We start from the raw sequence: 22349 nt of genomic DNA, 5'->3' as shown, positions 1-22349 counted from the left end.
ATTTTAGCACAACTTATGAAGTCTGTTCTTCAATTTCCACATCATCTTGATCAGACCAGAACAGCCAAGTCCTCAGGAAGACAGGAAAGCCCTTCCTACTGAGCAGTCACTGTCCTCTGCCCCCAGGCAGTCAGCAAACAGGGATGGAGGAAGATGATAAACACAAGCCCGCCAATCTCACCACATAGATATGTATGTTCAACAGTGGGCACACAGAGCCACGTAGGAAGTGATCTTCTTAAAATGATGGCATTGCCAGCTAACTGATTTCTGCCAGCCATGTGTTTATGAGGAATTTAAATTCTGATTTAAATGTGCTCATAGCATTATTATTGAATATACCAAAGGCTTGGTTTCCACATGGACAAACAAGACCATCCATCATTCCAGTTCATACTCAGCCAATGCCCAGACAGCCTCGGCTGTGTGCAGGAAATCAGTGTCCTGGAAGCTTTTACACCACTAGCATATTAAAATGATGTTTCAGTCAATTCTATATATATAATCACTTATTTTTTCCCATGATGTTTCAGGACCTGTGCTAGGGGAGTCAGCAATGATGAGACACAGCCTCTGCTCCAGGAAGCTCATGGTCCTGCGAACTACATCTACTATCTACTAAGTATTTTCAGTTCAGCTCAGTTCAGTCGCTCAGTCGTGTCCGACTCTTTGCGACCCCATGAATCGCAGCACGCCAGGCCTCCCTGTCCATTAGCAACTCCCGGAGTTCACTGGTGGATAGTATTTTAGTATTTTACTGTCTACTAAGTGATTGCACTTAAACCTTTATCTATCTTTCCTGGTATTTTTATTATTGTTGTTATGGTTCCTTTGGTCTGAGAACAATTTGATGTCAAATTTGTTTTCAGTTAAAATCAGGCAGAGGAGCTTAATTACCCTTGTTTTCAGCTAAAGAATTCTAAGTAGGGAGGAACAAATCAACAAGATTCCTCTAGAAACATACAGTGGGCAGACTGTTGAGTGGCTTTCCAAAAGCCACAGCAATCCCCCTTTTCCTGGGCTTCCTTTCACAACAGAGGCTAAATAGTCAGATACTTGCCAGCCTCCTTTTCACTGAGGAATCACCTAGTTCCAGCCATTGCAACATTTGTAGGAATCTGTTCCAGAGCTTCTAGGAACACTTTTGGTCTGATTACAAGAACATAGAGTCCCAGCTAGGTTGGCCCTAATCCTTGTTACTGTCTTCACAACACAGAAATGTGATGCTTCGATCTGTAACAGACAACTTGCAAACAGGAAGCAATTAGTAAGTCACAAGGGAAAGACTCAGAGAGTCAGAGTCATTCTTGTTGTTATTGTTGAGCTGCTGAGACAATGACAGCGACTCTATGCCTTTACTCTTTGTACGAAGTAAGAAAGACCAAGTCCTGGTTGTTTAAACCACTGCAGCAGAGATTTTCTGTTACCTGCAGCCACACAGTCCTGGAATACATGGTTCAGGGCATGACTGAGCACATGCCTTTAAACTAGACACACTTGGGTTTATGTACCCGCTCATTCACTTACAAGCCACATGAATCTGGACAAGTTATTTAATTCCTCAGAATTCGGTTTCCACCTTCTATAAATGAAAATACTATCACTGCTGGCAAGAATGTAAAAGGGTTCAGTCACTATGGAAAACAGTATGGCGGGTCCTCAAAAAATTAAACATAAAATAACCAGGGGATCCTACAGTTCCACTCCTGGGTAGGTATTTTTTAAAAAATGGAAGCAGGAAATCAAAAAGATATTTGTACACCATTCTCATAGCAGCATTATACACAACAGCCTTGTGCAATCCAAGAGTCCATTAACAGTTAAACGAATCAACAAAATGTGGTATACATACAAGGGAGTATTATTCAGCCTTTAACAAGGAAGGAAATTCTAACACATTCTGCAGTGTAAATGAACCATATAAAGAACATAGATGTTCTTTATGCTAAGTGAATAAGCCAGTCACAAAAAGACAAATATCATATGATTTTAGTCACTGAGGAGCTCGGTCAAATTCATTAGACACAAAGTAGAATGGTGGTTATCAGGAGCTACAGAGGTGGGGATTGGTGTCTCCATTTTTGCAAAATGAAAAAAGTTTGGGGGATGAATGTTGAAGACAGGTCCTCTTAATGTGATTATACTCAAGGAGACTAAACTGTACACTTAAAAGGGCTACAGTGGTAATTTTATCTTATACTTATTTTACCACATTTTTAAATTAATACATTACAAAAAATAACTTTATAAAATAAATAAAATGCAAAAAACCATCCTAATGAATTCACAGCTTGTCAAACCACACCACTGGCGGACCACCACCCTGGGTGAAGTCCAGCAGTACTTGTCCCTTGTGGATCTGTCCCAAATCAAAGGCTCTAAAAGGTATTTCACTCCTGCAGCAAGTAAACACAACTCTTTACCTCTCCAGGAAGTCAGATAGGAGTTGTATGGCTTCCTGCCCCGAGGAAGTCAAAAGGGTATCCACAAATAGCCACCTTGCAAGGGAGAATATAACACCTGCCTTGCAGAGAGGCAGAAACAATGCAGGGTCTTCACAGGTCAGAGCCACTGCCCACAGCGTTGCAGTCTGAGAAAAGTTCTGAAGAAGAGATGGCACGGGAGCTAGATGTGAAGATAAAGAACATTTATTGCTGAAACAGAAGTGGTTTTAAAGATGTTTCCAGCTAGCAATAATGGCAACATGAGCAGAGGTGACAGAGCATTTGTCTGGTTACAGGGAATCGTGCATTAGGATGAAAAGGAAAGATAAGAGCCAGACGAAGCCCTGAGCACCAGGAAGGCAGCCATTATCTTTATTTCAGTAGAGAAGGACTGAGATAAAGAAGTGTTCTTGGATCCACAGCACCTAAGACTATTCTAAGCACAGCGCAACTCCTCAAAAACTGTCAACTCATTGAGTGGACTACAGCCTCTGGAGAGATGCTCCAAATGACTAGAACTGGTCATCAGAGTGGGCAGACTCCACTCAGCTGACAAAATCCCTCCTACAGCGGTTCCCAGGCTACTTCCAAGAAAAGTGAGGAGCCACCACGATCACCTCCAAAGACCTCAGTTACTGCAGGACACCACAGGCCCGTCTGAGCTTCCCAAAGGCCTTTAGTATGCATGCTCCCAGATGGGGTCAACGCCACCAGACAGAGCAGGGCTTCCCTTCTAAAGGGACGCTGCCCACTTCCAGCTCAACTCCAAACCTAGGCATCTGGCTCCTGGAGAGCACTGGCCCTTGTTCTTCTCTATTGGAAGGCAAGTAAACTAGCACAAATAATTAAGAGAGAAAAGAAAAAAAAATATGGATAAGGAGAGTCAACGCAAAAAAAATTTCAATTGAGTCCAATTTTAAGAAATTATTTCAAAGTTCTAATCGCTGTAAGTGATGAAACAATTCATGACAGAAATTGCAATTACCAAAGAAATGATCTGTTCTGCAACGGCAATTTTAGTGACATTTATAACACACAGGAAATCATGAGGCTTAATTATTTGAATTTACTGGGGCTACAGATGCTGTGTTGAAATCTAATTAAATAGATCCACCGAAACTGGCCAGCTGAAGAAATGGCTAAGTTGCTGAACCGTGCGCTGGTTTTTAAAAGCAGTTCGTGAACAGCCTCCAAATAGGCAGTGAGTAATGATCTATCTTTCTTCCTCAACTGTCATTTCAAAAAAAATTAAAAAAAGAGAGACATTTCTCTATTGATCTTCAGTCCTTCACAATAGAATTTACTTCAACTCCTATACCATATCCCCCATTCTAATGATCTTCGATAGATCACCAGAATAAATGGAAACAACTCCACTCCTTACCTTTCAGATCTTACATCCAAACTATCTCAGGCCTCAAGGAAGAAAGTGCAAGTCATTAAGTGGTGGAAAAAGAGATTTCCTTCTTCAATTTCTTAAGAACATTAACATTCAAATATTAATAGCCTCAAAAAGTTCTATAATTCCTGAGGTCTCAATGAAATGCTTGTTTAAATACTAAGTAATCCAGGAGGACAAGATTCTGATTAAAAAACCAGTAAACGCTTAGAGGAGAAAGCACATAAAGGGACAAAACTGAAAATTAAAATTTGCCAACAATCCCACCAATCACCATACTTAACCGCAATTAACATTTTGGCCTCTTTACTTCCAGTGTATTTTCTAAGCATACACATTTTTATCACAATGTAAACATGCTATATGTATAGTCTTATATCCCACTGTATCATCAAACATTATTTCAAGCACATTTAACATAATTTTTAAAACAATCTTCTGCATTAATAGTTTGCTCCCAAGTTTCAAGCCTTCATCAGTAAACTGATTCACATCCACTTACATAAACTTGTATCAGCAGCTCTGATTCATTCTTTAGGAGAGAGTCTCAGAAACAAACTCTTGGGACAATGTTCACTAACGTTTTAAGACTCCTAATAAGAATAGCCAAATTTCTTTTACTAAAAGTTATACCAATCTACATTTCTACCAGTTTAATGAACACCCAAAATTGAGAATGGTCTTTTTTCCTTTCCAATATTATTAAACTTTCAGTGAATGCCTTGCCAATTCTCTCTGCATGCTCCTCTGTTTTATAAATCTTGATATATTACTTTGTCCTGTTTTCAAATACTACTACAAGTAACATTGGAACCATAAAGGTTCTTTGAAAACATGATTCCCTTAGTGAATACTCTTTGACCATCACATAAAATGTATTTCTATAAGTAAGGGGAGGGGGCTTAAAAGGTTGAATTTTTATTTTTTTCATTTTTATTAGCTATTTGTATGTCCTATTCTGTCAGCCTGGTTTACAGCCTTTGCCAATTTTCCTACTATGGTTTTAGTATCATTCTTGTTGATTTATACATTAACGAAACTAATCATTTGTTGAGTATGTTTTTCCAAAGTTGGTTTTTTTTTTTTTTAACTGGCATTTTGTTTCTTTGGGAAGTTTTGACTTCTAGAAATGTTAATTTTATGTAAAGCAATTATTTTCCTCCTTTGAAATTTTCTTTCCATTGACTCTCCTAATATCAGCATCAAGTACAATTTTTCTTTGTTTCTGTTTGTTGTGGTGGTTAATTGTTTTCCATTTAACTCTTTAATCCAACCAAAATTTATTTTGGTATATTGTGTGAGGAAAGGCTATAATCATATTTTTCCCAGTAATTAATTTAGAATTCATTAAACAATTCCCCTTTCCCCTTAATGCATTACACCCTCTCTCACATTAAGCTCTGTTTCTAGACTATTCTGTTCCATTCAACAGTATGTCCCTGTGCTAGTAACCACATGGTCTTAATTAGTAAAGTCTGAGTACATTTTATATCTGGAAATGCAAATCTCCTCTAATTATACATCATTTTCAAAATTTTCTTGGCAATTTCAGACAGCTGATTCTTTAAGAGTTTGAGAATAATTTGACACAATCCCCCAAAAAGAAGAAAGAAACTCCCAGCTAAGATGTTGATTGGACTGGGGTGAAATGATTTATTATTTGGGAAGAAGTGACATCTTCATCACACTGGGAGAAACTGGCAGCCCTCATCCCCATCTATTCAAGCCTTCTTTTTTGTCAGTCAACACGTTTTTGTGATTTTCTTCACACGGATTCGCCAACATTTCTTGTTATGCTATTTCTATGAGTCTTATTTATTTTTACTCATAAGTAAACTACACCAAGCAAGGATGGTGTGAAATAATGTGCTTCAATTTCAGCACCACATCGTGAAGGATATGCTTATCTCTCCAAACTCTGACAGAGAGGCTCATCATTTCACAAATTAATGAAAGGATGAATAGCAGATGGATGACAAATGGGTTTAAAAGAACTGAGTTGGCTAGACTATACAGCAGGCTCATGATGAGTCTATCATGATCAATACTCACATCAGATCAGATTTTCTAAAAGAAAAAAGAGACAGATCATCTTAAAATATTTATAGAACTATCTCTAGTAGCTCTGTCTATCATGGTACATTCTCCCCAAGACTTCTGATCTTCCACTCTACCCCAAGGGGTGGGCGCAAACAAGTCAATGTCCTTCTAGGAGACTTTAGTTTTGAACAGAAGGATACTGGAACTGAGTCAGGATGGTATCAGCCCTGATGAATACTTTTTTAAAAAGTGGTTTGAAACAAAAACCGATCATTTTAATGATACCATCCACATGCCATCCAACTCATCTGCTTGAAGTGTACAACTTCATGGTTTTAATACACAGAATTGTGCAACCATCACCTCAAAAAGAAGCCCTGTAGCCATTTTTACCTTTTTTAAATTGCAAAATACATATATATTTACCATGTAAACTATTTTTAACTGTCTAGTTCAAAAGTGTTACATACTTTCACAATGTTCTACAACCAATCTCTGGAACCATTTTCTCTTTGCAAAGCTCTCTACCCATTCAACAATGATTCCCTATTTCTCCCTTATTCCCAGCCCCCGGCAACCACCATTCTACCTTCTGTCTCAATGAGTAAGGGAGGGCAAAGCAAGGAGAGATATAGGGGCAAAAGGCAGAGACCAGCAGTTGGAAGGCTCCTGCACTGATCACGATAGGAGATGACAGTGGCCTGCCCTACAGCAGTGATGGGGAGACAGAGAATCCAGATGGAGTCAGGCATATTTTGGGTTAATGAAATATACTTAAGGATAGGATGACAGGACTTGCTGATGGATGTGATATGGGACAAAAGAGAGGAATACTCCAGATAATACCTTGAGCACCTGATGGAAATCAGCAAGGGACAGATTTAAGAGGGACGGGAAATAGGGAGCCAGGCAGCCCCTGGGAGCTACACCTAAACAAGCCCAGGAAGAAGGACAAGTGCCTCATCTCAGAGAACTTGAGTCTGCTCTGGCACGGAGTGTCACAGGCAATTTTCCTAAAATGTATTGGCCAGTTTACCACCACTGTTCACTTTATAGGAAGACTTCATTCATCAGGATTTCCTTTAGAGGAACACACTCACATGAACATGCATACAGAGAAGCCGCAAAGCTCAACCTGATGATGTATCTGAATTCTCACCAAAAGATTAAAAAGAAAGATAAAGAGTCTTCTCTTAGCTAAAAGGAATTAAAGGGCATGCTACTGCCTTGCAGAGTGGGCAGTAAGGCATAGACCAGATGATCACACTCATTCATAGGGAAGAGTGTGATTCCTATGGCTTCCTAAGTCAAGGTTGGCTATCAAAGCCATCACAAGAGTGAGTAAGGCATACAGATAGTCTGGTATTTCAGTCAATGCCCAACACATGACTTAAGAAGGTTCAATGTAAGAGTTAAGAGTGTGCACTTGGGAATCTGACGCTGGCTCTACCATCAAATAGCTCTGTGGTCATGGGCAAATCCAGGCATTTCTCTGAGTTTCAATTTCCTTGTTTATAAAATCAAGATATTCACGCCTACCTTAAAGGATTGGTGAGTGATGTCATATGAAACAAAGGAGGATGGAAGAGCGTGAGTGTGTGCACGTGTGCGTATGTGCATTACCGGAAGCTATGACAAACCCAGACAGTATATTAAAAAGCAGAGACATCTCTTTGCTAACAAAGGTCCATGTTGTCAAAGCTATGGGTTTTTTTTTTTTTCAGTAGTCATTACAGATATGAGAGTTGGACCATAAAAAAGGCTGAGTGCCAAAGAACTGATGCTTTCAAACTGTGTTGCTGGAGAAGACTCTAGAGAGTTCTTTGAACTGCAAGGAGATCAAACCAGTCAATTCTAAAGGAAATCAACCTTGAATATTCATTGGAAGGGCTGAAGCTGAAGCTCCAATACTTTGGCCACCTGAGACAAAGAGCCAACTCATTGGAAAAGACCCTAATGTTGGGAAAGATTGAGGGCAGGAGGAGAAGGGGGCGACAGAGGATGAGATGGTTAGAAGGCATCATCAACTCCACAGAGATAGTGAAGGACAGGAAAGTCCATGGAGTCACAAAAAGTCGGACACAACTGAGTAACCAACAACAATGAGTACACTGGGTGGTTTCAGGGCTAGACAAGGAGTCAAAAGATCTAGTTTTTCCTCTAGTTTGTACTAAACAGTTAAGTGACAATAGACAAGTTACTCTCCTCTCTTGCCTTGGGCTTCCTCACTCATTAAAGTCTCAGCTGATCTGATAAACAGCCTTAAAAAATTAGCAACAGAAAGCTAAAAACCAACCCATAACCATTTCAATACCAAAAGGCTCCTCCTTTTGAGAAAAGGAGAAACTCCTCCTTCTGAGGTTCCTCCTGAGATATGGCGTCAGGGCCTAAAGAAGAGTTCACTGAAATTCAGATCAAGAAGCAACAGAGTCCCCAGATGCCCTTTGCCACTCTGCAGAGCTGAGCACTGCGCTTTCTCTACCAAGGCAAGACACAGGAGGTTATCAAAGGACAGGGGATAGTAGAGGGTCTCTTCACTGAGGGACCCCCACACAGGATGAAGCCTAGGGTTGCTGTTGTTGTTTAGTTGCTAAGTCATGTTCAACTCTTTGTGACCCCCTGGACTGTAGCCTGCCAGGCTCTTCTGTTCATGGGATTTCCCAGGCAAGAGTACCAGAGTAGGTTGCCATTTACTTCTCCAGGGGATCATCCTGACCCAGGGATTGAATCCACATCTCTTGTATCTCCTGAACTGGCAGGCAGATTCTTTACCACTGAGTCACCCACCTGGGAAGCCTGAAGGCTAAGGTTAATCACATAAAACAGAGGGTTAAGCAAACAAAGGAGGATGCTGAGATAATCTCACACATATACACACCCCAACCCTCTCCTCTCCACTGGCCATCAGTAATACTGATGGTCCGACCTTCACATTCCAAGGAGATGGTAAGAGTCCTCTCTGGAGAGTCTGAGCAGCCCAAGAGGAAAAAGCAGGAGACAGTAGCATGGATTCTCCGGTTACACTTGTTTATAATATCATGTCCATTTCATGTGTACAACATGACATTTCAACTTCTGGACATGGGTGCTCACATGTCTATGCATCACTACCACCCACTAGGTACTAAGGAAAACAGTATGGGAACTCCTCAAAAGTTAGCAATAGAACTCCATATGACCAAGCTATTCCAATTCTGGGTATTTATCTAAAGAATACAAAGATACTGTTAGTGTCAGTCATTTAGCCATGTTTGACTCTTCGAGACCCTATGGACCGTAGCCTGCCAGGCTCCTCTGCCCATGGGATTCTCCAGGCAAGAAAGTTGGAGTGGGTAGCCATTCCCTTCTCCAGGGGATATTCCTGAGCCAGGGATTGAACCTGGGTCTCCTGCATTGCAGGAAGATTCTTTACCATCTAAAATACGTGCATCCCTATGATCATCACAGCATTACTAACAGTAATCAAGATGCGGACACAACGCAAGTGTCCCAGTCTTGAAGAACGTGACACCCACTGATGGAAGAGGGAATAAAGAAGATGTGGTCTATATAGAGACAATGGAATACTACTCGGCCAGCACTGATTCTTTTTTTTTTTTTTTTTTTTTTTTTATTTTTTTTTAAATTTTAAAATCTTTAATTCTTACATGCGTTCCCAAACATGAACCCCCCTCCCACCTCCCTCCCCACAACATCTCTCTGGGTCATCCCCATGCACCTGCCCCAAGCAAGCTGCACCCTACAGCCTGTCATGTAAGAATTGAATCGCCAGTCCATGTCTGACGTAGGGTGCAGCACTGATTCTTAATCAGGCATCCCAGCCAGAACACCCTACAGGGAGATTCAGGTCAACAAGCCCCACCCACACACAAAAGCCTCCAACAGCTTCAAAGTCCTTCATCCAGACAAACCAATAACTAAACATTATCTGACACTGGAATAAAGCTATGATTGTGAGAGAGGTCAAAACAGAGGAGAAATTAAAGCAAGAAACTTAAAAGAAAAAAAACTCTACAGGAAGGGAATAAAGCAAAAATAATTACGATTAACATCCTCAGAGGGATAAAAAAGATATTGTAACTATACAATATGAATATCACAGTACAATAAAAGACCATCTGGAAAAAAAATTTTAAAGGTCTTGGGAAGTTAAATTTATGTATATGTGTATTTTCCAATTAATAAGGACAGTAAGCTGGGGAGGCAGCAGTAGGAATGGGATGGATGGTGGGTAGGACAGAAATGAAACTCTCCATTTAGACCTTTTTGAACAACGTGAATGTTGCTATCCACTTCTAAATACCGTGTGACACCTCATAACATGCTATTTAACCACACCATAGCTACACAGATTTTTCAGGGCCACTTGGTAATGTTATTTCCAGGGCAAAATGCATCCACAACTGCCTAATGATTCACTTATAAACAAGTGAAATTTATAGACCTAAGTTGGCACTGCCGGCATGAAACAAGAAGGAAGGAAGGGAGGAGGAGGATGGGGGGATGAATATTGGTCAGTTTGGTTGCCACAACAATAAATAAATACAACAGACTCAGTGGCTTAAAGAACAGAAATTAATTTTCTAACAGCTCTAGAGGCCAAGGATCTGAGATCAGGGTGCCAGCATGGGTGAGCTCGGGTGAGAGTCTCTTTCTTACCTGCAAATGGCTGTCTTCTCCCCGTGTACGCATGCAGCAGAGAGAAAGAAATCTCTCTTCCTCTTCTTTTAAGGTCATCAATGCTATCAATGTTAAGACGTACCATCCTTTAACTGTGATTACCTTCTAAAAGCCCTGTCTCCAAATAGAGTCACACTGGGAGTCAGGGTATCAACATCTGAATTTTGGGGAGCCACAATTCAGTCCATGCAGGCAAAAGAGCATTTACATGAGCCAAAAATGTAACTCTGGGACCGAGTATGTACACCTAGCTTTGGAAGGATGTTCATCGAAGAGCAAAACCAAAATACAACAGAAACAGACTCCCAGATGTTGAAATCAAACTTATAGTTACCAAAGGGGAAATGTGGGGGAAAGTAATAACTTAGGAAGCTGGGATTAACACATACATACCACTATATATAAAACAGATAATTAGTAAGGATCTACTGTATAGCACAGGAAACTCAATTTAATTTTCTGTAATAACCTATATGGGAAAAGAGTGTAAGAAAATATACACAGAACCAATTCACTTTGCTATACACCTGAAACTAACAAAACATTGTAAGTCCACTATTCCCCAATAACATTAAAAAAAAAAAAAAAGCAAAACCAAGATCAACAGGAATGAACAGGTAAGGGGGACGCTCATATGTGGAATCTTCTGACTGCGTCAGGGGTTAACCCCCACCTCTTGGTGTTCTTTGCTGTCCTTACACGCCCTCTCCAACCCTTCAAGCACCATTACTAGTGGCCCTATCTACATCCTTCCTGATGAGCAGTCATCTTACAGAACTCAGAATTGAATTTTGAATCTAAACCTCATTATGGTGAATGGCTGATAGAAATGGAAATGGTATAGTGCTTTGGTTCCCTGGAAGTCACATTTTATTTCTTATAATACCTAAATTTGATTCAAGCTTTATTCTTATAATCTGCCAGTTTTGTTTTTTCCCAAAAGCCCATTGCCCCTAAAGCACATTCCAGAAAAAAAATAAATAAGCCTGTCTAATATGAAAAAGAAAGATAAACATCTTATGAAAATGATGTCTATTGATCCAGATCCTGCTGAGTGAGCAAGCGAATCCTTAGGTGCAAACAAGGCACTTATGACTGCTATTTAAGCCTCGGGAGGCTTCATTTATTACATGCCTGTCGGACAGCACTAATAGTTCTTTAATAACCTGAAGAGCAAGGGAATGTTCTAACATGACAACTGATCCTTGTTCACCTGGCAAAGAGTGGCTAAGCATTCACCACCACTATTCCTATGATTGTGGATAGACATAACCAAAACAAAATCAAATGCTCAACATTACAGCATGAAAAAGAAACCATCCAAGTCCACTGGAAGACCGATGAGGTTTCTCCTCCCATTTTGTCAGGCAACAGGATCAGCCTCAGAAGCACTTTCCCTGGTGATATCCAAAAGCAGCAACCCAGAAAAATTGGGGGCACAGGGCAGGGGGACTGCCTTAGCTTTCTTCCCTTTCTTCCCTGAGCTCTGACAAAACCAAGCCAAGAAGAGGACCTCCTTTCTGCAACTTTTGTTTTCTCACTTGCAAGATAAAAGGATTGAAACAAGGTTCCTTTAGTTCCCCAAGTCCGTGATTCAAACATTTATCAAATCACAATACTTACGAAGATAAATGCAATCAGAAGTCTTAGCCACTTGGCAGGCCTAAACCACTGCTCACCAAAGGCTAGCTAGTGAAGGCCTATTGCAGGGCTCCCTGTGCACGGGAAGGAAGCGTGAGGCGGCTAATGGCGCAGCTTCGCAATCACCTCAGGGGCTCCGACCTTGGGTCCCAGCTACACAGGGCTGGCAGCTGCGTCTTATGCCTCACGGACGGCAGTGTCCATCCACCATGCCTGGGCCATTGATTCCTGGACAATTCATTAGCAAGAGAGCACAAGGCCCTAGTGACAGAAGGGAAATCCATCAGCAAGAGGTCTCAGTGAGAGGAAATCTTTCTAAGTACTAAGACACTGGCTCTCAAGAGGACACTCAGTCTAGGTCTCTGGGGATGAGCAGTTACCTAGTCACGAGCCAGCAGGATGGAGCTGCCAGCAGAACTGGAAAGCATGCTCCTGGCAGGAATGAGGGGCCCCCAGAATTGCTCCTAAAGGCCACAGGGTATTCAATCACATCGCAACTTTCAGAGTCTCACCAACAGCCTCGTTCCACTTCTAAAGAAGCAGAGTAAAGCTTTCTCGGCAATGGGCCTGCAATGTTCACTAATTGGTAATGGTCCAAAGCCCAGTTCTCCTGGGCTTCCAGCTATTTCCCAGGCATTTGCTACTCCAACCTCCGCACAAATGGCTTTCAGGTCATTCAACCAGTTACCTCTTCAACAACCTTGCTAGCCCTGCAGAGTCTTCCAGGACAATCATATTTGCAGGCAAAAAAAAAAAAAAAAGACTCAGGCCAAGGAGACTGACTGGACAAGATACCCAGCCCACAACAAACAAGAGAATAAGCAGACAATAACTGGGGGGAGGTCAGAGAGCTGAATTCAAATCCCTAATTCACCACCATTTGTCATGGGATCTTGAGAAAGCTGCTTAGCTTCCTTCAGGAGAATTTCTCCACCAGAAAAATGATAATTATATCACCTAACTCACAAGATTGCACCAACAGGTAAATAAGATAACACAGGGACAACACTCAAGTATATTCTCTTGCACACAGTAAGTACTCAGTAAATGTCAGACATGGGTGTATACCCATACTCATGAAACCTGAGGACCACCCTACAAACACTTCACTGCCCAGCGAGACAATTCCAACATCGAGACTTTAGATAAAAGCTGATCCATCAGGTGTACTTAAGGAAGAAAAACTAAAGAGGCACTTGCCCACAAGAAGAAAAGAACAGAACTAATTATAGTAGGTCCTCTGTGTCTTGTGCCCAACAGAAAATGAGTTTGTTGCTAGGTTCCTTCTCTGGCCACAATTCATGATGCAATTACATTACTGGCATTGTTTTCTATGTTTCATTTTAAACAGACTCCTCGTCCAGGTGTCCATTATATGACCTGCACAATGAGAAAGGAGGTCAGTGGCCCCCATCTCAAACTTGTACGTGCAATGGTGAAGTTCCCTGAACTTGACAGCTGCCCAGATTGTTGGGGTCCCTAAAGGAGAAGGGTTTTCTGGACTCTGGTGCCTCCATCTGTGCTGCCACCATCATTCGCATGGGGTAGAAAAGAACATGGTCTTTGAAAATACTTGGGCCTACCAAGTTGGCTGGGCAGCTAATCTCAAGCTCGTTACTTGAACTCTGAGCCTATAAATCATGACTAATGCCCACTTGCAAGGCTGTGGCAGGTTTCAAGAGTGAGGTTCATGAAGTCCCCAGGAGGGTGCCTCAATCATACTAGACCTTCACTTATTAATAATGATTAATGATAACACATTCCCTCCTATATATCCTGCTAGTCCTTCTTGGTGTCCTTTGTAGACTCACCTTTTCTTGCCTTCCCCTTAGACACTGGCATCCCAGCATAGTTTTGACTTCCTCTCCAACACACTGTCTCCCTGGATGGTCACATACATGGGGATGGCATCAAAGATCACCCTCAGTCTAATGACTCCCAAGCTGCTATCTCCAGGCCAGTCTCCTCTTCTGGTCCCCAGACCCTTGCTTCCAGCTCCCCGCTTCACTTCTTTATCTGGCTGCCCCTGGGCCCCTAAACTACATATCTAAAATACAGCCTCAGTATACCCAGTAAGCCTGTTCTTACTCAGTTACCCTTAGCAACCTCCTCACAGATGCACATGGTCCTGCAGTCTGTTCCTTTTGCTGGTTTTGCCATTAATACTCTCTCTTCTAATTCCATTACCATGGCTGGCTGCAGTCCATTATCACTAATCCTGCTTCCAACTGTGTTCCCCACCCCACCATTCTCTCCACTGCCTCTTGAATCATCTCCACAACTTGAAACCTCACCCTGCCATTCTGATGTATTACATCCTGCAGTGGATCCCACAACCTACAAGTAAGATGAAGGTATCATTTATTATCAACCTGGACACTGCTAAGAATGAAAGGGGCAGTTATATTCCTCCCACTGGCCTCTAGCTGTGGGTAAGAGCTGCATTTAGTGCAGTGGAGATAGCCAAGGTTCAAATGAATATGTAAGATCCAGCCAATGATCTCCCCTCTCAGTTCTGAGACCAGGTCACACAAGAGTGCCAAGCCATGGCAGAGGTGGCACACTATGACCAAGTCACTAAGCCTGGCTGCCAAGGAGATCAAACCCAGACCTCCCCAACAAGCTTGTAAGATGCAACCAGAACTCTAGTTCTTCTCCCTGAGGCTCAAGTAACACATCATTATACATCAGAGGTGAACTAAGTAGAAACCACAGGGATACTGAAGCAGGTGGGCAGGCAGGGCTGCAGCCTGGCCCTAGGACAGGGTTGGGTCCCAAAGACTGGAAAACCACCCAGTCTCTTCTCAACTCTCTCCTCTTCCTCTGCTAACCACCCTCCTCCCCTTTCACAGCCTCTGAAGCAGGTACCAGATGTCCACCTCCCAACTCCCAAACTCACATGACACAGACCCAGCAACCCAAGTTCCTCTCCCAGTTCCTAATCCAAATTCCCAGGAAAGAGGCCCTGTTTGAAGCAGCCTGGGTCAAGGGCCCATCCTTGGGTCCATCAGCTACATGTATCAGGTAAGATGCTTTAAGACAGTGGCTGCTGAGGGGCCCACTACTATACATGGTGGGAACGAGAGGACTCATGGTGAGTTAGGTCAACAGTCCATAGAGAATGCACTGCCTGTCTCCACTCTGGACAGCTTGCTTTTTTTCCTCTCCTCTCTGTATTCCCTTCTTCCTAAGTAGGCTATTTTTGCTCTGCTAGAGTTGTCTTCATTAATTTTTTGCCCATCCTTCAGAACCAAGACCAAATCTCACCTCACTGGTGAAGCCTTGTAGGACTGATTCTACCCAGTTACCAAACTCTCTTCACATTACTTAATGAAACCACATTTTATTTTTAACTATACTTATTCCTCGACCCTGTGTAGTGTACTCAAATTCAGTACAACCATGTTTAAAGGGCCCCTCCTGTGCACTGGCCATGAGTGAGAAGCTGCAGGAGGACCTCAGGAAGCTTATATGAGCACAGGAAGGAACTTATGAGGTCTCTAAAGAATCTCATATACGTTGGGGTGAGTAAAGGTAAGAGGGCATCAAAAGTGAATGTAAACATTATTTCCCGTAAAAGGATAAATAAAGGGTGATTTTTTCCTCGTTGTAGAAGAAGTTTTCCATTTTCAGAATGACTTAATCCAACAATCCTCTAACAGCACCTTGGAATCTTAAATTCAAAAGTTGATTTTTGCACATGGCATCCAGAAGAACTCTTTTGGGTAAGGGAGAACAATCCATGGAGGGTTTCAAACATGGTGGAAAGTCACTTCTCACAGCTTTCAGACCCAGCACACACTTACTTCAAGCTAACAGATGTATTATGCTCAGAAAAGGATGATGTTTGCATATGTGGAACTAAATTCAGTTTTATAAATTCCAAGAGGGTGAACACAAGGAGGCCACAATACAAACTAGAACCTCAGCCTGGTTCTGGCTCCGCCATGACCACTTCCCTAGTCAAAACCCCAAATTCCTCCTCTGTGAAACAAGGAGCTTGAAATAAAAACCCTCAGAGATCCCTTCCAACACTAAAATTCTATGTTCTACATTAAATCATGTACTTGCAGACTCCACAATATCCCTTTGGATTTAAATATCACACCAAAAAGCAGTACCAGGCATTTATTAGCAGTAAAAATTCAAATGATGCAAGAAAAAGGCTATGTTTTCTCTTTGGGGAAAGTGGAAGTACCCAAAGACTTTTTTCCTGCTGTACCTTGTATAAATTTGTCAACAGTAGAGTAACGGCAATTAAACCAAACCCAGTGATACAACTTTTCGATGCAGCTGCAAAAACAACAACACAGCATTTGGATCTCAAGGGAGATCCTGGCTGGGCCAGGAAGAAACAGATCATAGGTGATACCCAGTGATGACAAGCAGAAACCATCATGGGAGGGCCCCGGGGGGGAAGGCAGTCTTCACTTTGATCTCTGCAGGAGGCCACAGGTGAGAGATCCCAAAATAAGTCCAAGCTGGATTCTGAGGAATTCCCACAGGAGGAAGGTATGTGAGATGCACAGTAAGAGAAAACTAAAAATGTGCCAACACCAGGGAAGAGACTAAAGATAGGCACAGATTAGCATGGCTTAGAGGATGAAAAAAAAAATTATTACTTTTATTTTTCTTTCACTAGGGTGAAAAAAAATGTCACAAAATTTAGCATTTTAGCTATCTTTAAGCCTATAGTATAGTGATGGTATATACATTCACATTTTGGTGCAACAGATCTCCAAAACTTTCTCATCTTGCAAAACTGAAACTCTGTGCCCATTAAACAACAGCTCCCCATTTCTCCCTCCCCTCTCAGTTCCTGGCAGCCACCATTCAGCTTTCTGCCTGTATGAGTCTGACTATTCTAGATACCTCATATAAGTGGAATCATCTATTAAGCTTCTTTTGTGAGTGGATTATTTCACATAGCACCACGTCCTCAAGGCTCACCCATGTCACAGCACATTTCAGTATTTCCATCCTTTTAAGCCTGTATACCATTCCATTGTGTATATATTACATTTTGTTTATCCATTCATCTATCAGTGGACACCTGGGTAGCTCTCACCTCTTAGTCATTATGAACAATCCCTGATTACATCCATGAATGTGGCAATGGTTCTTTTAAGTAGATTTTCATAAATTGAAAAGCTTTTTTTTTGTTTTAGGAAGGTTTTTTATGGCCACACTGTAGAGCTTATGGAATCTTAGTCCCTCAATCAGGGACTGAACCCGGGCCCTCGGTGGTAAAAATGCAAGTCCTAACCACTGAACTGCCAGAGAATTCCCTTGAAATGTCTGTTTTGACACAAAAAGTCAGTCAAAAAAAATTTTTTTTTTTTTTTACTGTTTCCTAACATAAACTCCAGTACTTTGGCCACCTCATGCAAAGAGCTGACTCATTGGAAAAGACTCTGATGCTGGGAGGGATTGGGAGCAGGAGGAGAAGGGGACGACAGAGGATGAGATGGCTGGATGGCATCACTGACTCGATGGACATGAGTCTGAGTGAACTCTGGGAGATGGTGATGGACAGGGAGGCCTGGCGTGCTGCGATTCATGGGGTCGCAAAGAGTCGGACACGACTGAGCAACTGAACTGAGCTGAACTCAACTCAACTTTTAGGCTGTGCACTTTTTCAGTCAACAGAGACTCCTTTAAACAGCAAAAAAGTCTTTAAATAAAGTACACAATGAAAAAAAAATCTATTAGTAATTTAGAGGAGTTTAAAATTAATTATTGCATTACATCAATGGTGTCCTATAATATATGCAAATAATATAAGCAAAGCATGACGGGCATAAGGGGTCACAAGCTTGAAACCACCCACAGATGATACACACCACCATACGACAGCCACCACCCCAGCTGGGGACTTGAGGTCCGGGGGTGGGAAATGCCTCCCCACGCCACCCTTATCCACCCACTCAGGCAGCTGTCACCTAAAATTGTAAGAGAAATGACAAGGGTACCACCTAGGCCTGCAAAAAACTCCTAAATAAACAAACCACCTCTGTTAAGCTGGGCAGAAACATGAATAACTCAGGTACACGACACAACCTTTCAAAAGCCAGGAGCCTCCTGTCTGGTTTTTTCCTTATATTCATCTTCAGTCTCTCACATCAAGTAGGATTTGAGCGCTAGTACTGAACAAACAACAGAAGCTCACTGGCGTTGCAGTCAGAGCCACCCCTGACCTCACGTTCACGCTGTGCAGAGGCACTCACTCTGAGAGCAGGAACCACACAAAACCATTTGATTAGAAACCTGGCAGTTTCTTCAGATCTCCTGGGATGAGAAAAGCTGGGAGGGACAAATTCCACTGTGAAGTGCAGCCTGCAATCCCTAAACACCCCCGCTCCCCCCCCCGCACGCCCCCCGCCCCCCCCCCCCCCCCCGCAGAGACCACCTGCGGAGCCCTCCAGCAAAAAAATGAGCCCCTCCCACAAACCTAGGCCAGTGGAGCCAGGAGTCTGCAGACCCACTTTCATAAGATACAGCCACCATAAAGAACCCCCAAAATAGCCAAGCTAATGTGCAAGTGAAAAAAATCGGACATGTTTTTTTAATTCTCCTAGTGAGATATCCTTGAAGTTTTCAAACAGCAGTACAGGGAAGGGCCCATTTTTCCTATCAGTCAATGTGAATCACTAATTTAGAATTAATTCAATGATAGATTTCAGATTCCAAAACAATCGGGTTCTCTGTTGTTCTGACATCCACAGATTTAGCAGACACTTTGTACAAACACATCCGGTATTTGGCAGCTGCTCTGCTTTCTACCCCCTCCCAGTGTTACCCCTTCAGCTCCAGGTAGAGCCTGTCTTCAGGAAGAAGGTCTGATGTGCAGCAGGAATTTGACCTGAGAGTTGCCTTCCCCCAGAGCTGTCAGCTGTGTGCCAAGGGAGGTGAGACTGGCTCTTCTTACCCAGGTGCTGATTTCTTCCCCACAACCTCCCATCCATCTCCCTCCCTCGGGCTCTGCTTCCAGGCATTGGAGCAGCTGAAAAGCCAGGAAGGAGAAGGCTGGTTTGGGCCCCCAAGGCGTCTGGATGACCAGTTGCCCCGATGTTCCCTCCAGCCTGCTGGTAGGTCACAATCTACAAACTGGAAGATGATTTCTCTTCGACAGACCCAAGGGCCAGACACTTCTCAGTGAGACAAAAAGAGAACCATGTCCTCCAACAGACTACAGGCCTCCAGAGGCGATGCCACCTGACCCTGATTTCCACCCCAGAACAGTCTCAGCCTCTCCTCTCTCTAGGGCCCTGAATCCAAAACCCAGTTGATTCCCTCAGAAAATAGTTTTAACATTAGTCCTACCACAACTTTTTTAAAAAATCTGGAGCAGCCCGACTATTTGTGTTTTCATAACCAGTAAAGAAAGGTAACATCATGAGAAGAGACAGATCCTGTTGACTGGAGCTGTGGGGTTTTAGAGACTCTTGCCTCTCTAAATGTTAGTTTTATCTGTAAAATACAGATAAGATAATAATGCCCATATCAAAAAATTAATGCAGCATTCAAAAATGCTCTCTAGAAGAGTGTGTCTGACACAAATATGACAGACATCTGGGAGGGAAAAAAAGGTTACTATCTTTTTCACCAACCCAAAAATGCCCAGGGAATCTGGACAATACGCACAGGAGAGTGAGCTCTCGGTCTGGAGAAAGAGCAAGAAGGTGGGGAGCCTTCTAGAAGTTCTTCAGCTTTCATAGTTTTCATTCACATTTCAACTGAGAAAAATGTCAGAGAACTTCTGGGTCCCCACTTGTTCTGAGGAATTAATCATATCTGATAAGAAGGCTTATCACCAATGACTATGTGGAACTGGATAACCATCTTATGCAGAGATGGCTGTGATTCTTGTTCCTCTCAGCCACAGTTTCAGCCCTGTGATATCCCTGCACCAGTGAGCGCAGTCCTGCTCTGTGCCTCACTGGACATTCCCAGGCACGTGAGCAGGTGCCCAGGAAGAACGTGGGGCACACCACTGTTCAATCAGGGCTGACTTTACAGGGAGTACCTGCGCATTCACCAGAGCCCATGCTTTGAGCCCCATCTCAAGCTCTGTTTTCACAATATTTACCTTTTCTCCTGAACCCACTCTCCTATTCCGAACAACAGCACCACTCTCTTCCCCATTACCTAGGCTGGAATCATAGACCCTTCTCTACCCACAAGCCCCACCACCCCACCACACTCCAGCACAGTGAGGGCTGCCAGGCATGGTCAGTTCTGCTCCAGCCTTGCATCCACATCTTCCGCCCCATCACCTATGGCTGCTCAACTGCTCTCTCTCACCTGGACTATTCAAATACCCTCCCCACTCCTCTTCCCTCCTCCAGGCTCTTCAATCACCCAACCACCCTGCCCACCCATGCCAGATGAACCTCACCCAGGCAAGAGGAGTCACAGCAGTCTCCTACCCACTGCCCACCCCAGTGCCTCACTCTCTCCCAGCGCAGTAGCTCTGTGGCTGTGTAGCTACTGACCACCCTAGCCCTGGCCCAGACAAGGAGTGGACCCACCCTGCCCAGGACTCTTCAACATTTTAGGAAGCCACAGGCTAAGGGTAAGGTCCTCTCTCCCTCCTGGATGTTTGTTCTACAAGAGAACAGCACCCTCTTTCTGAGTTACATACCATCCTTACTATACTATATACCCCCTGAGGTCAGAATCCATGCTTGAACCACTTCATCTCTGCCTTCTGCAAAGCACTCCAGCACAATGCAGAAATTTTTAGAAGTGACTTCTCATAATACACATTTTCAGTGTTGCCCTAAGCTCATGTTCAGCCTTAGCAGGGGTGAACTCAGTGCTATCACAGTACTTTTTATACCATATTTAATTTTGCAGGACATCTGTCATCTTCTTTTCTCCTTCCTTTTGCTTTTGACAATAAACACAGAGGAATTACATTAAGCATAAACAGACTCTTGAAATGTACCTCAAAGTAATATAAAAGATCTTTACTAATCCAGCTAATGTGCTTTCTCTCCAACACCCACTGAAATCTAGTTCTCATTTGAATATTTAACAAGCATCATCTTGGAAAACCTCTTTCCCTTGATCTATGTAGGAACAAAAATAATGGATTTAGCCCATTCAGGCTGTGTTTGGTCCTGTGCACACACTTTATGCCTCTATTCGAAATCTTAATCCCATTGCAGAACATTAATTCTGGTTTGTATGAAATCCTGCCAGCAGAATCCATTGATTTGCCTCATCCATTTATATGAGCTGTTTTCAGTAAGTCCCATAAATTTTTAGCAAAGTAAATATGCATGCATGTTTTCTAATTCTACAGATTAGGATAATTTCAGACACTATAATGACGGCATAGTTTAGATCACTAGCTAATAGAGAACCTTGCACAAGTGGTTGTAAAATAAACCAAGACCTAGTGATCTAAAGTTTCAGTACATAATCTCACCACTATTAGGTGTGTTTTTCATATCACAACAATGGTATTCTGATTAGGCAAGCTAATGCCAAGAAGTTTATTTTTGTATCAGTTCTGCAATTTTATTGTTACACAGAGTAAAAAAAGAAAAAAAGAAAGAATTTTAAGTAAAGTGTTTTTCCAAGTTATTACGAAGCTGTCATTTTGAAAGGATAGGGCTTACTGAACCCATGTGATTTAGTTATCCTTTCTTCCATTTGAGCTGGCTACAGCCTACTGCCACGTGAGAATATAATAGAACTGGATCTGAGCCAAAGTTTAAACATAATAGTTTTGGACGAACTCCCCCTTCCTACTTTGGGTGTATCTAGGAGACATCACAATAACTGAGATTGTAATGTACATGGGTAGCATGCTCCATGTGATACTCGTACAATAATTTTCAGGGGGAAAAAATTCCCAGGACATAGTTTTGAAGAATTCTGACAACGCCATGTGTATTGTTATGACTAGCATTTCATATGCAAACATGAAGCTTCACTCTTTGCTTATGTGGCATCCTTAGTACATGGACAATTACTTATCCTATGTCTGTTTTTTCTACTGCACTGTTGCCTGTATGAGGGGCCAGCTACCAAAAATATACACATAATTGAATATCATTGTTGATCCTGGTGTTGGTACCAAGGCAGCACAGCTATGTAGGTGATACACTTTCTTCTTGAAAGCATTCCCTGTT

General features: G+C 42.4%; 1 protein-coding gene across 2 annotated transcripts in view; it reads right to left on the bottom strand.

The window, feature by feature from the left end:
• The window catches only part of SPOCK1 (SPARC/osteonectin, cwcv and kazal like domains proteoglycan 1), a 589026-nt gene that overhangs the window by 514272 nt on the left and 52405 nt on the right, over positions 1–22349 (bottom strand). The gene's annotated exons all lie outside the window — the stretch shown is intronic.

The sequence above is a fragment of the Capra hircus genome, chromosome 7 (genome assembly GCF_001704415.2).
Source record: "Capra hircus breed San Clemente chromosome 7, ASM170441v1, whole genome shotgun sequence".
In the NCBI taxonomy this organism is placed as follows: domain Eukaryota; kingdom Metazoa; phylum Chordata; class Mammalia; order Artiodactyla; family Bovidae; genus Capra; species Capra hircus.
Note: the sequence above shows the minus strand (reverse complement) of the source record. Positions and strands in the feature narration are given on the sequence as shown.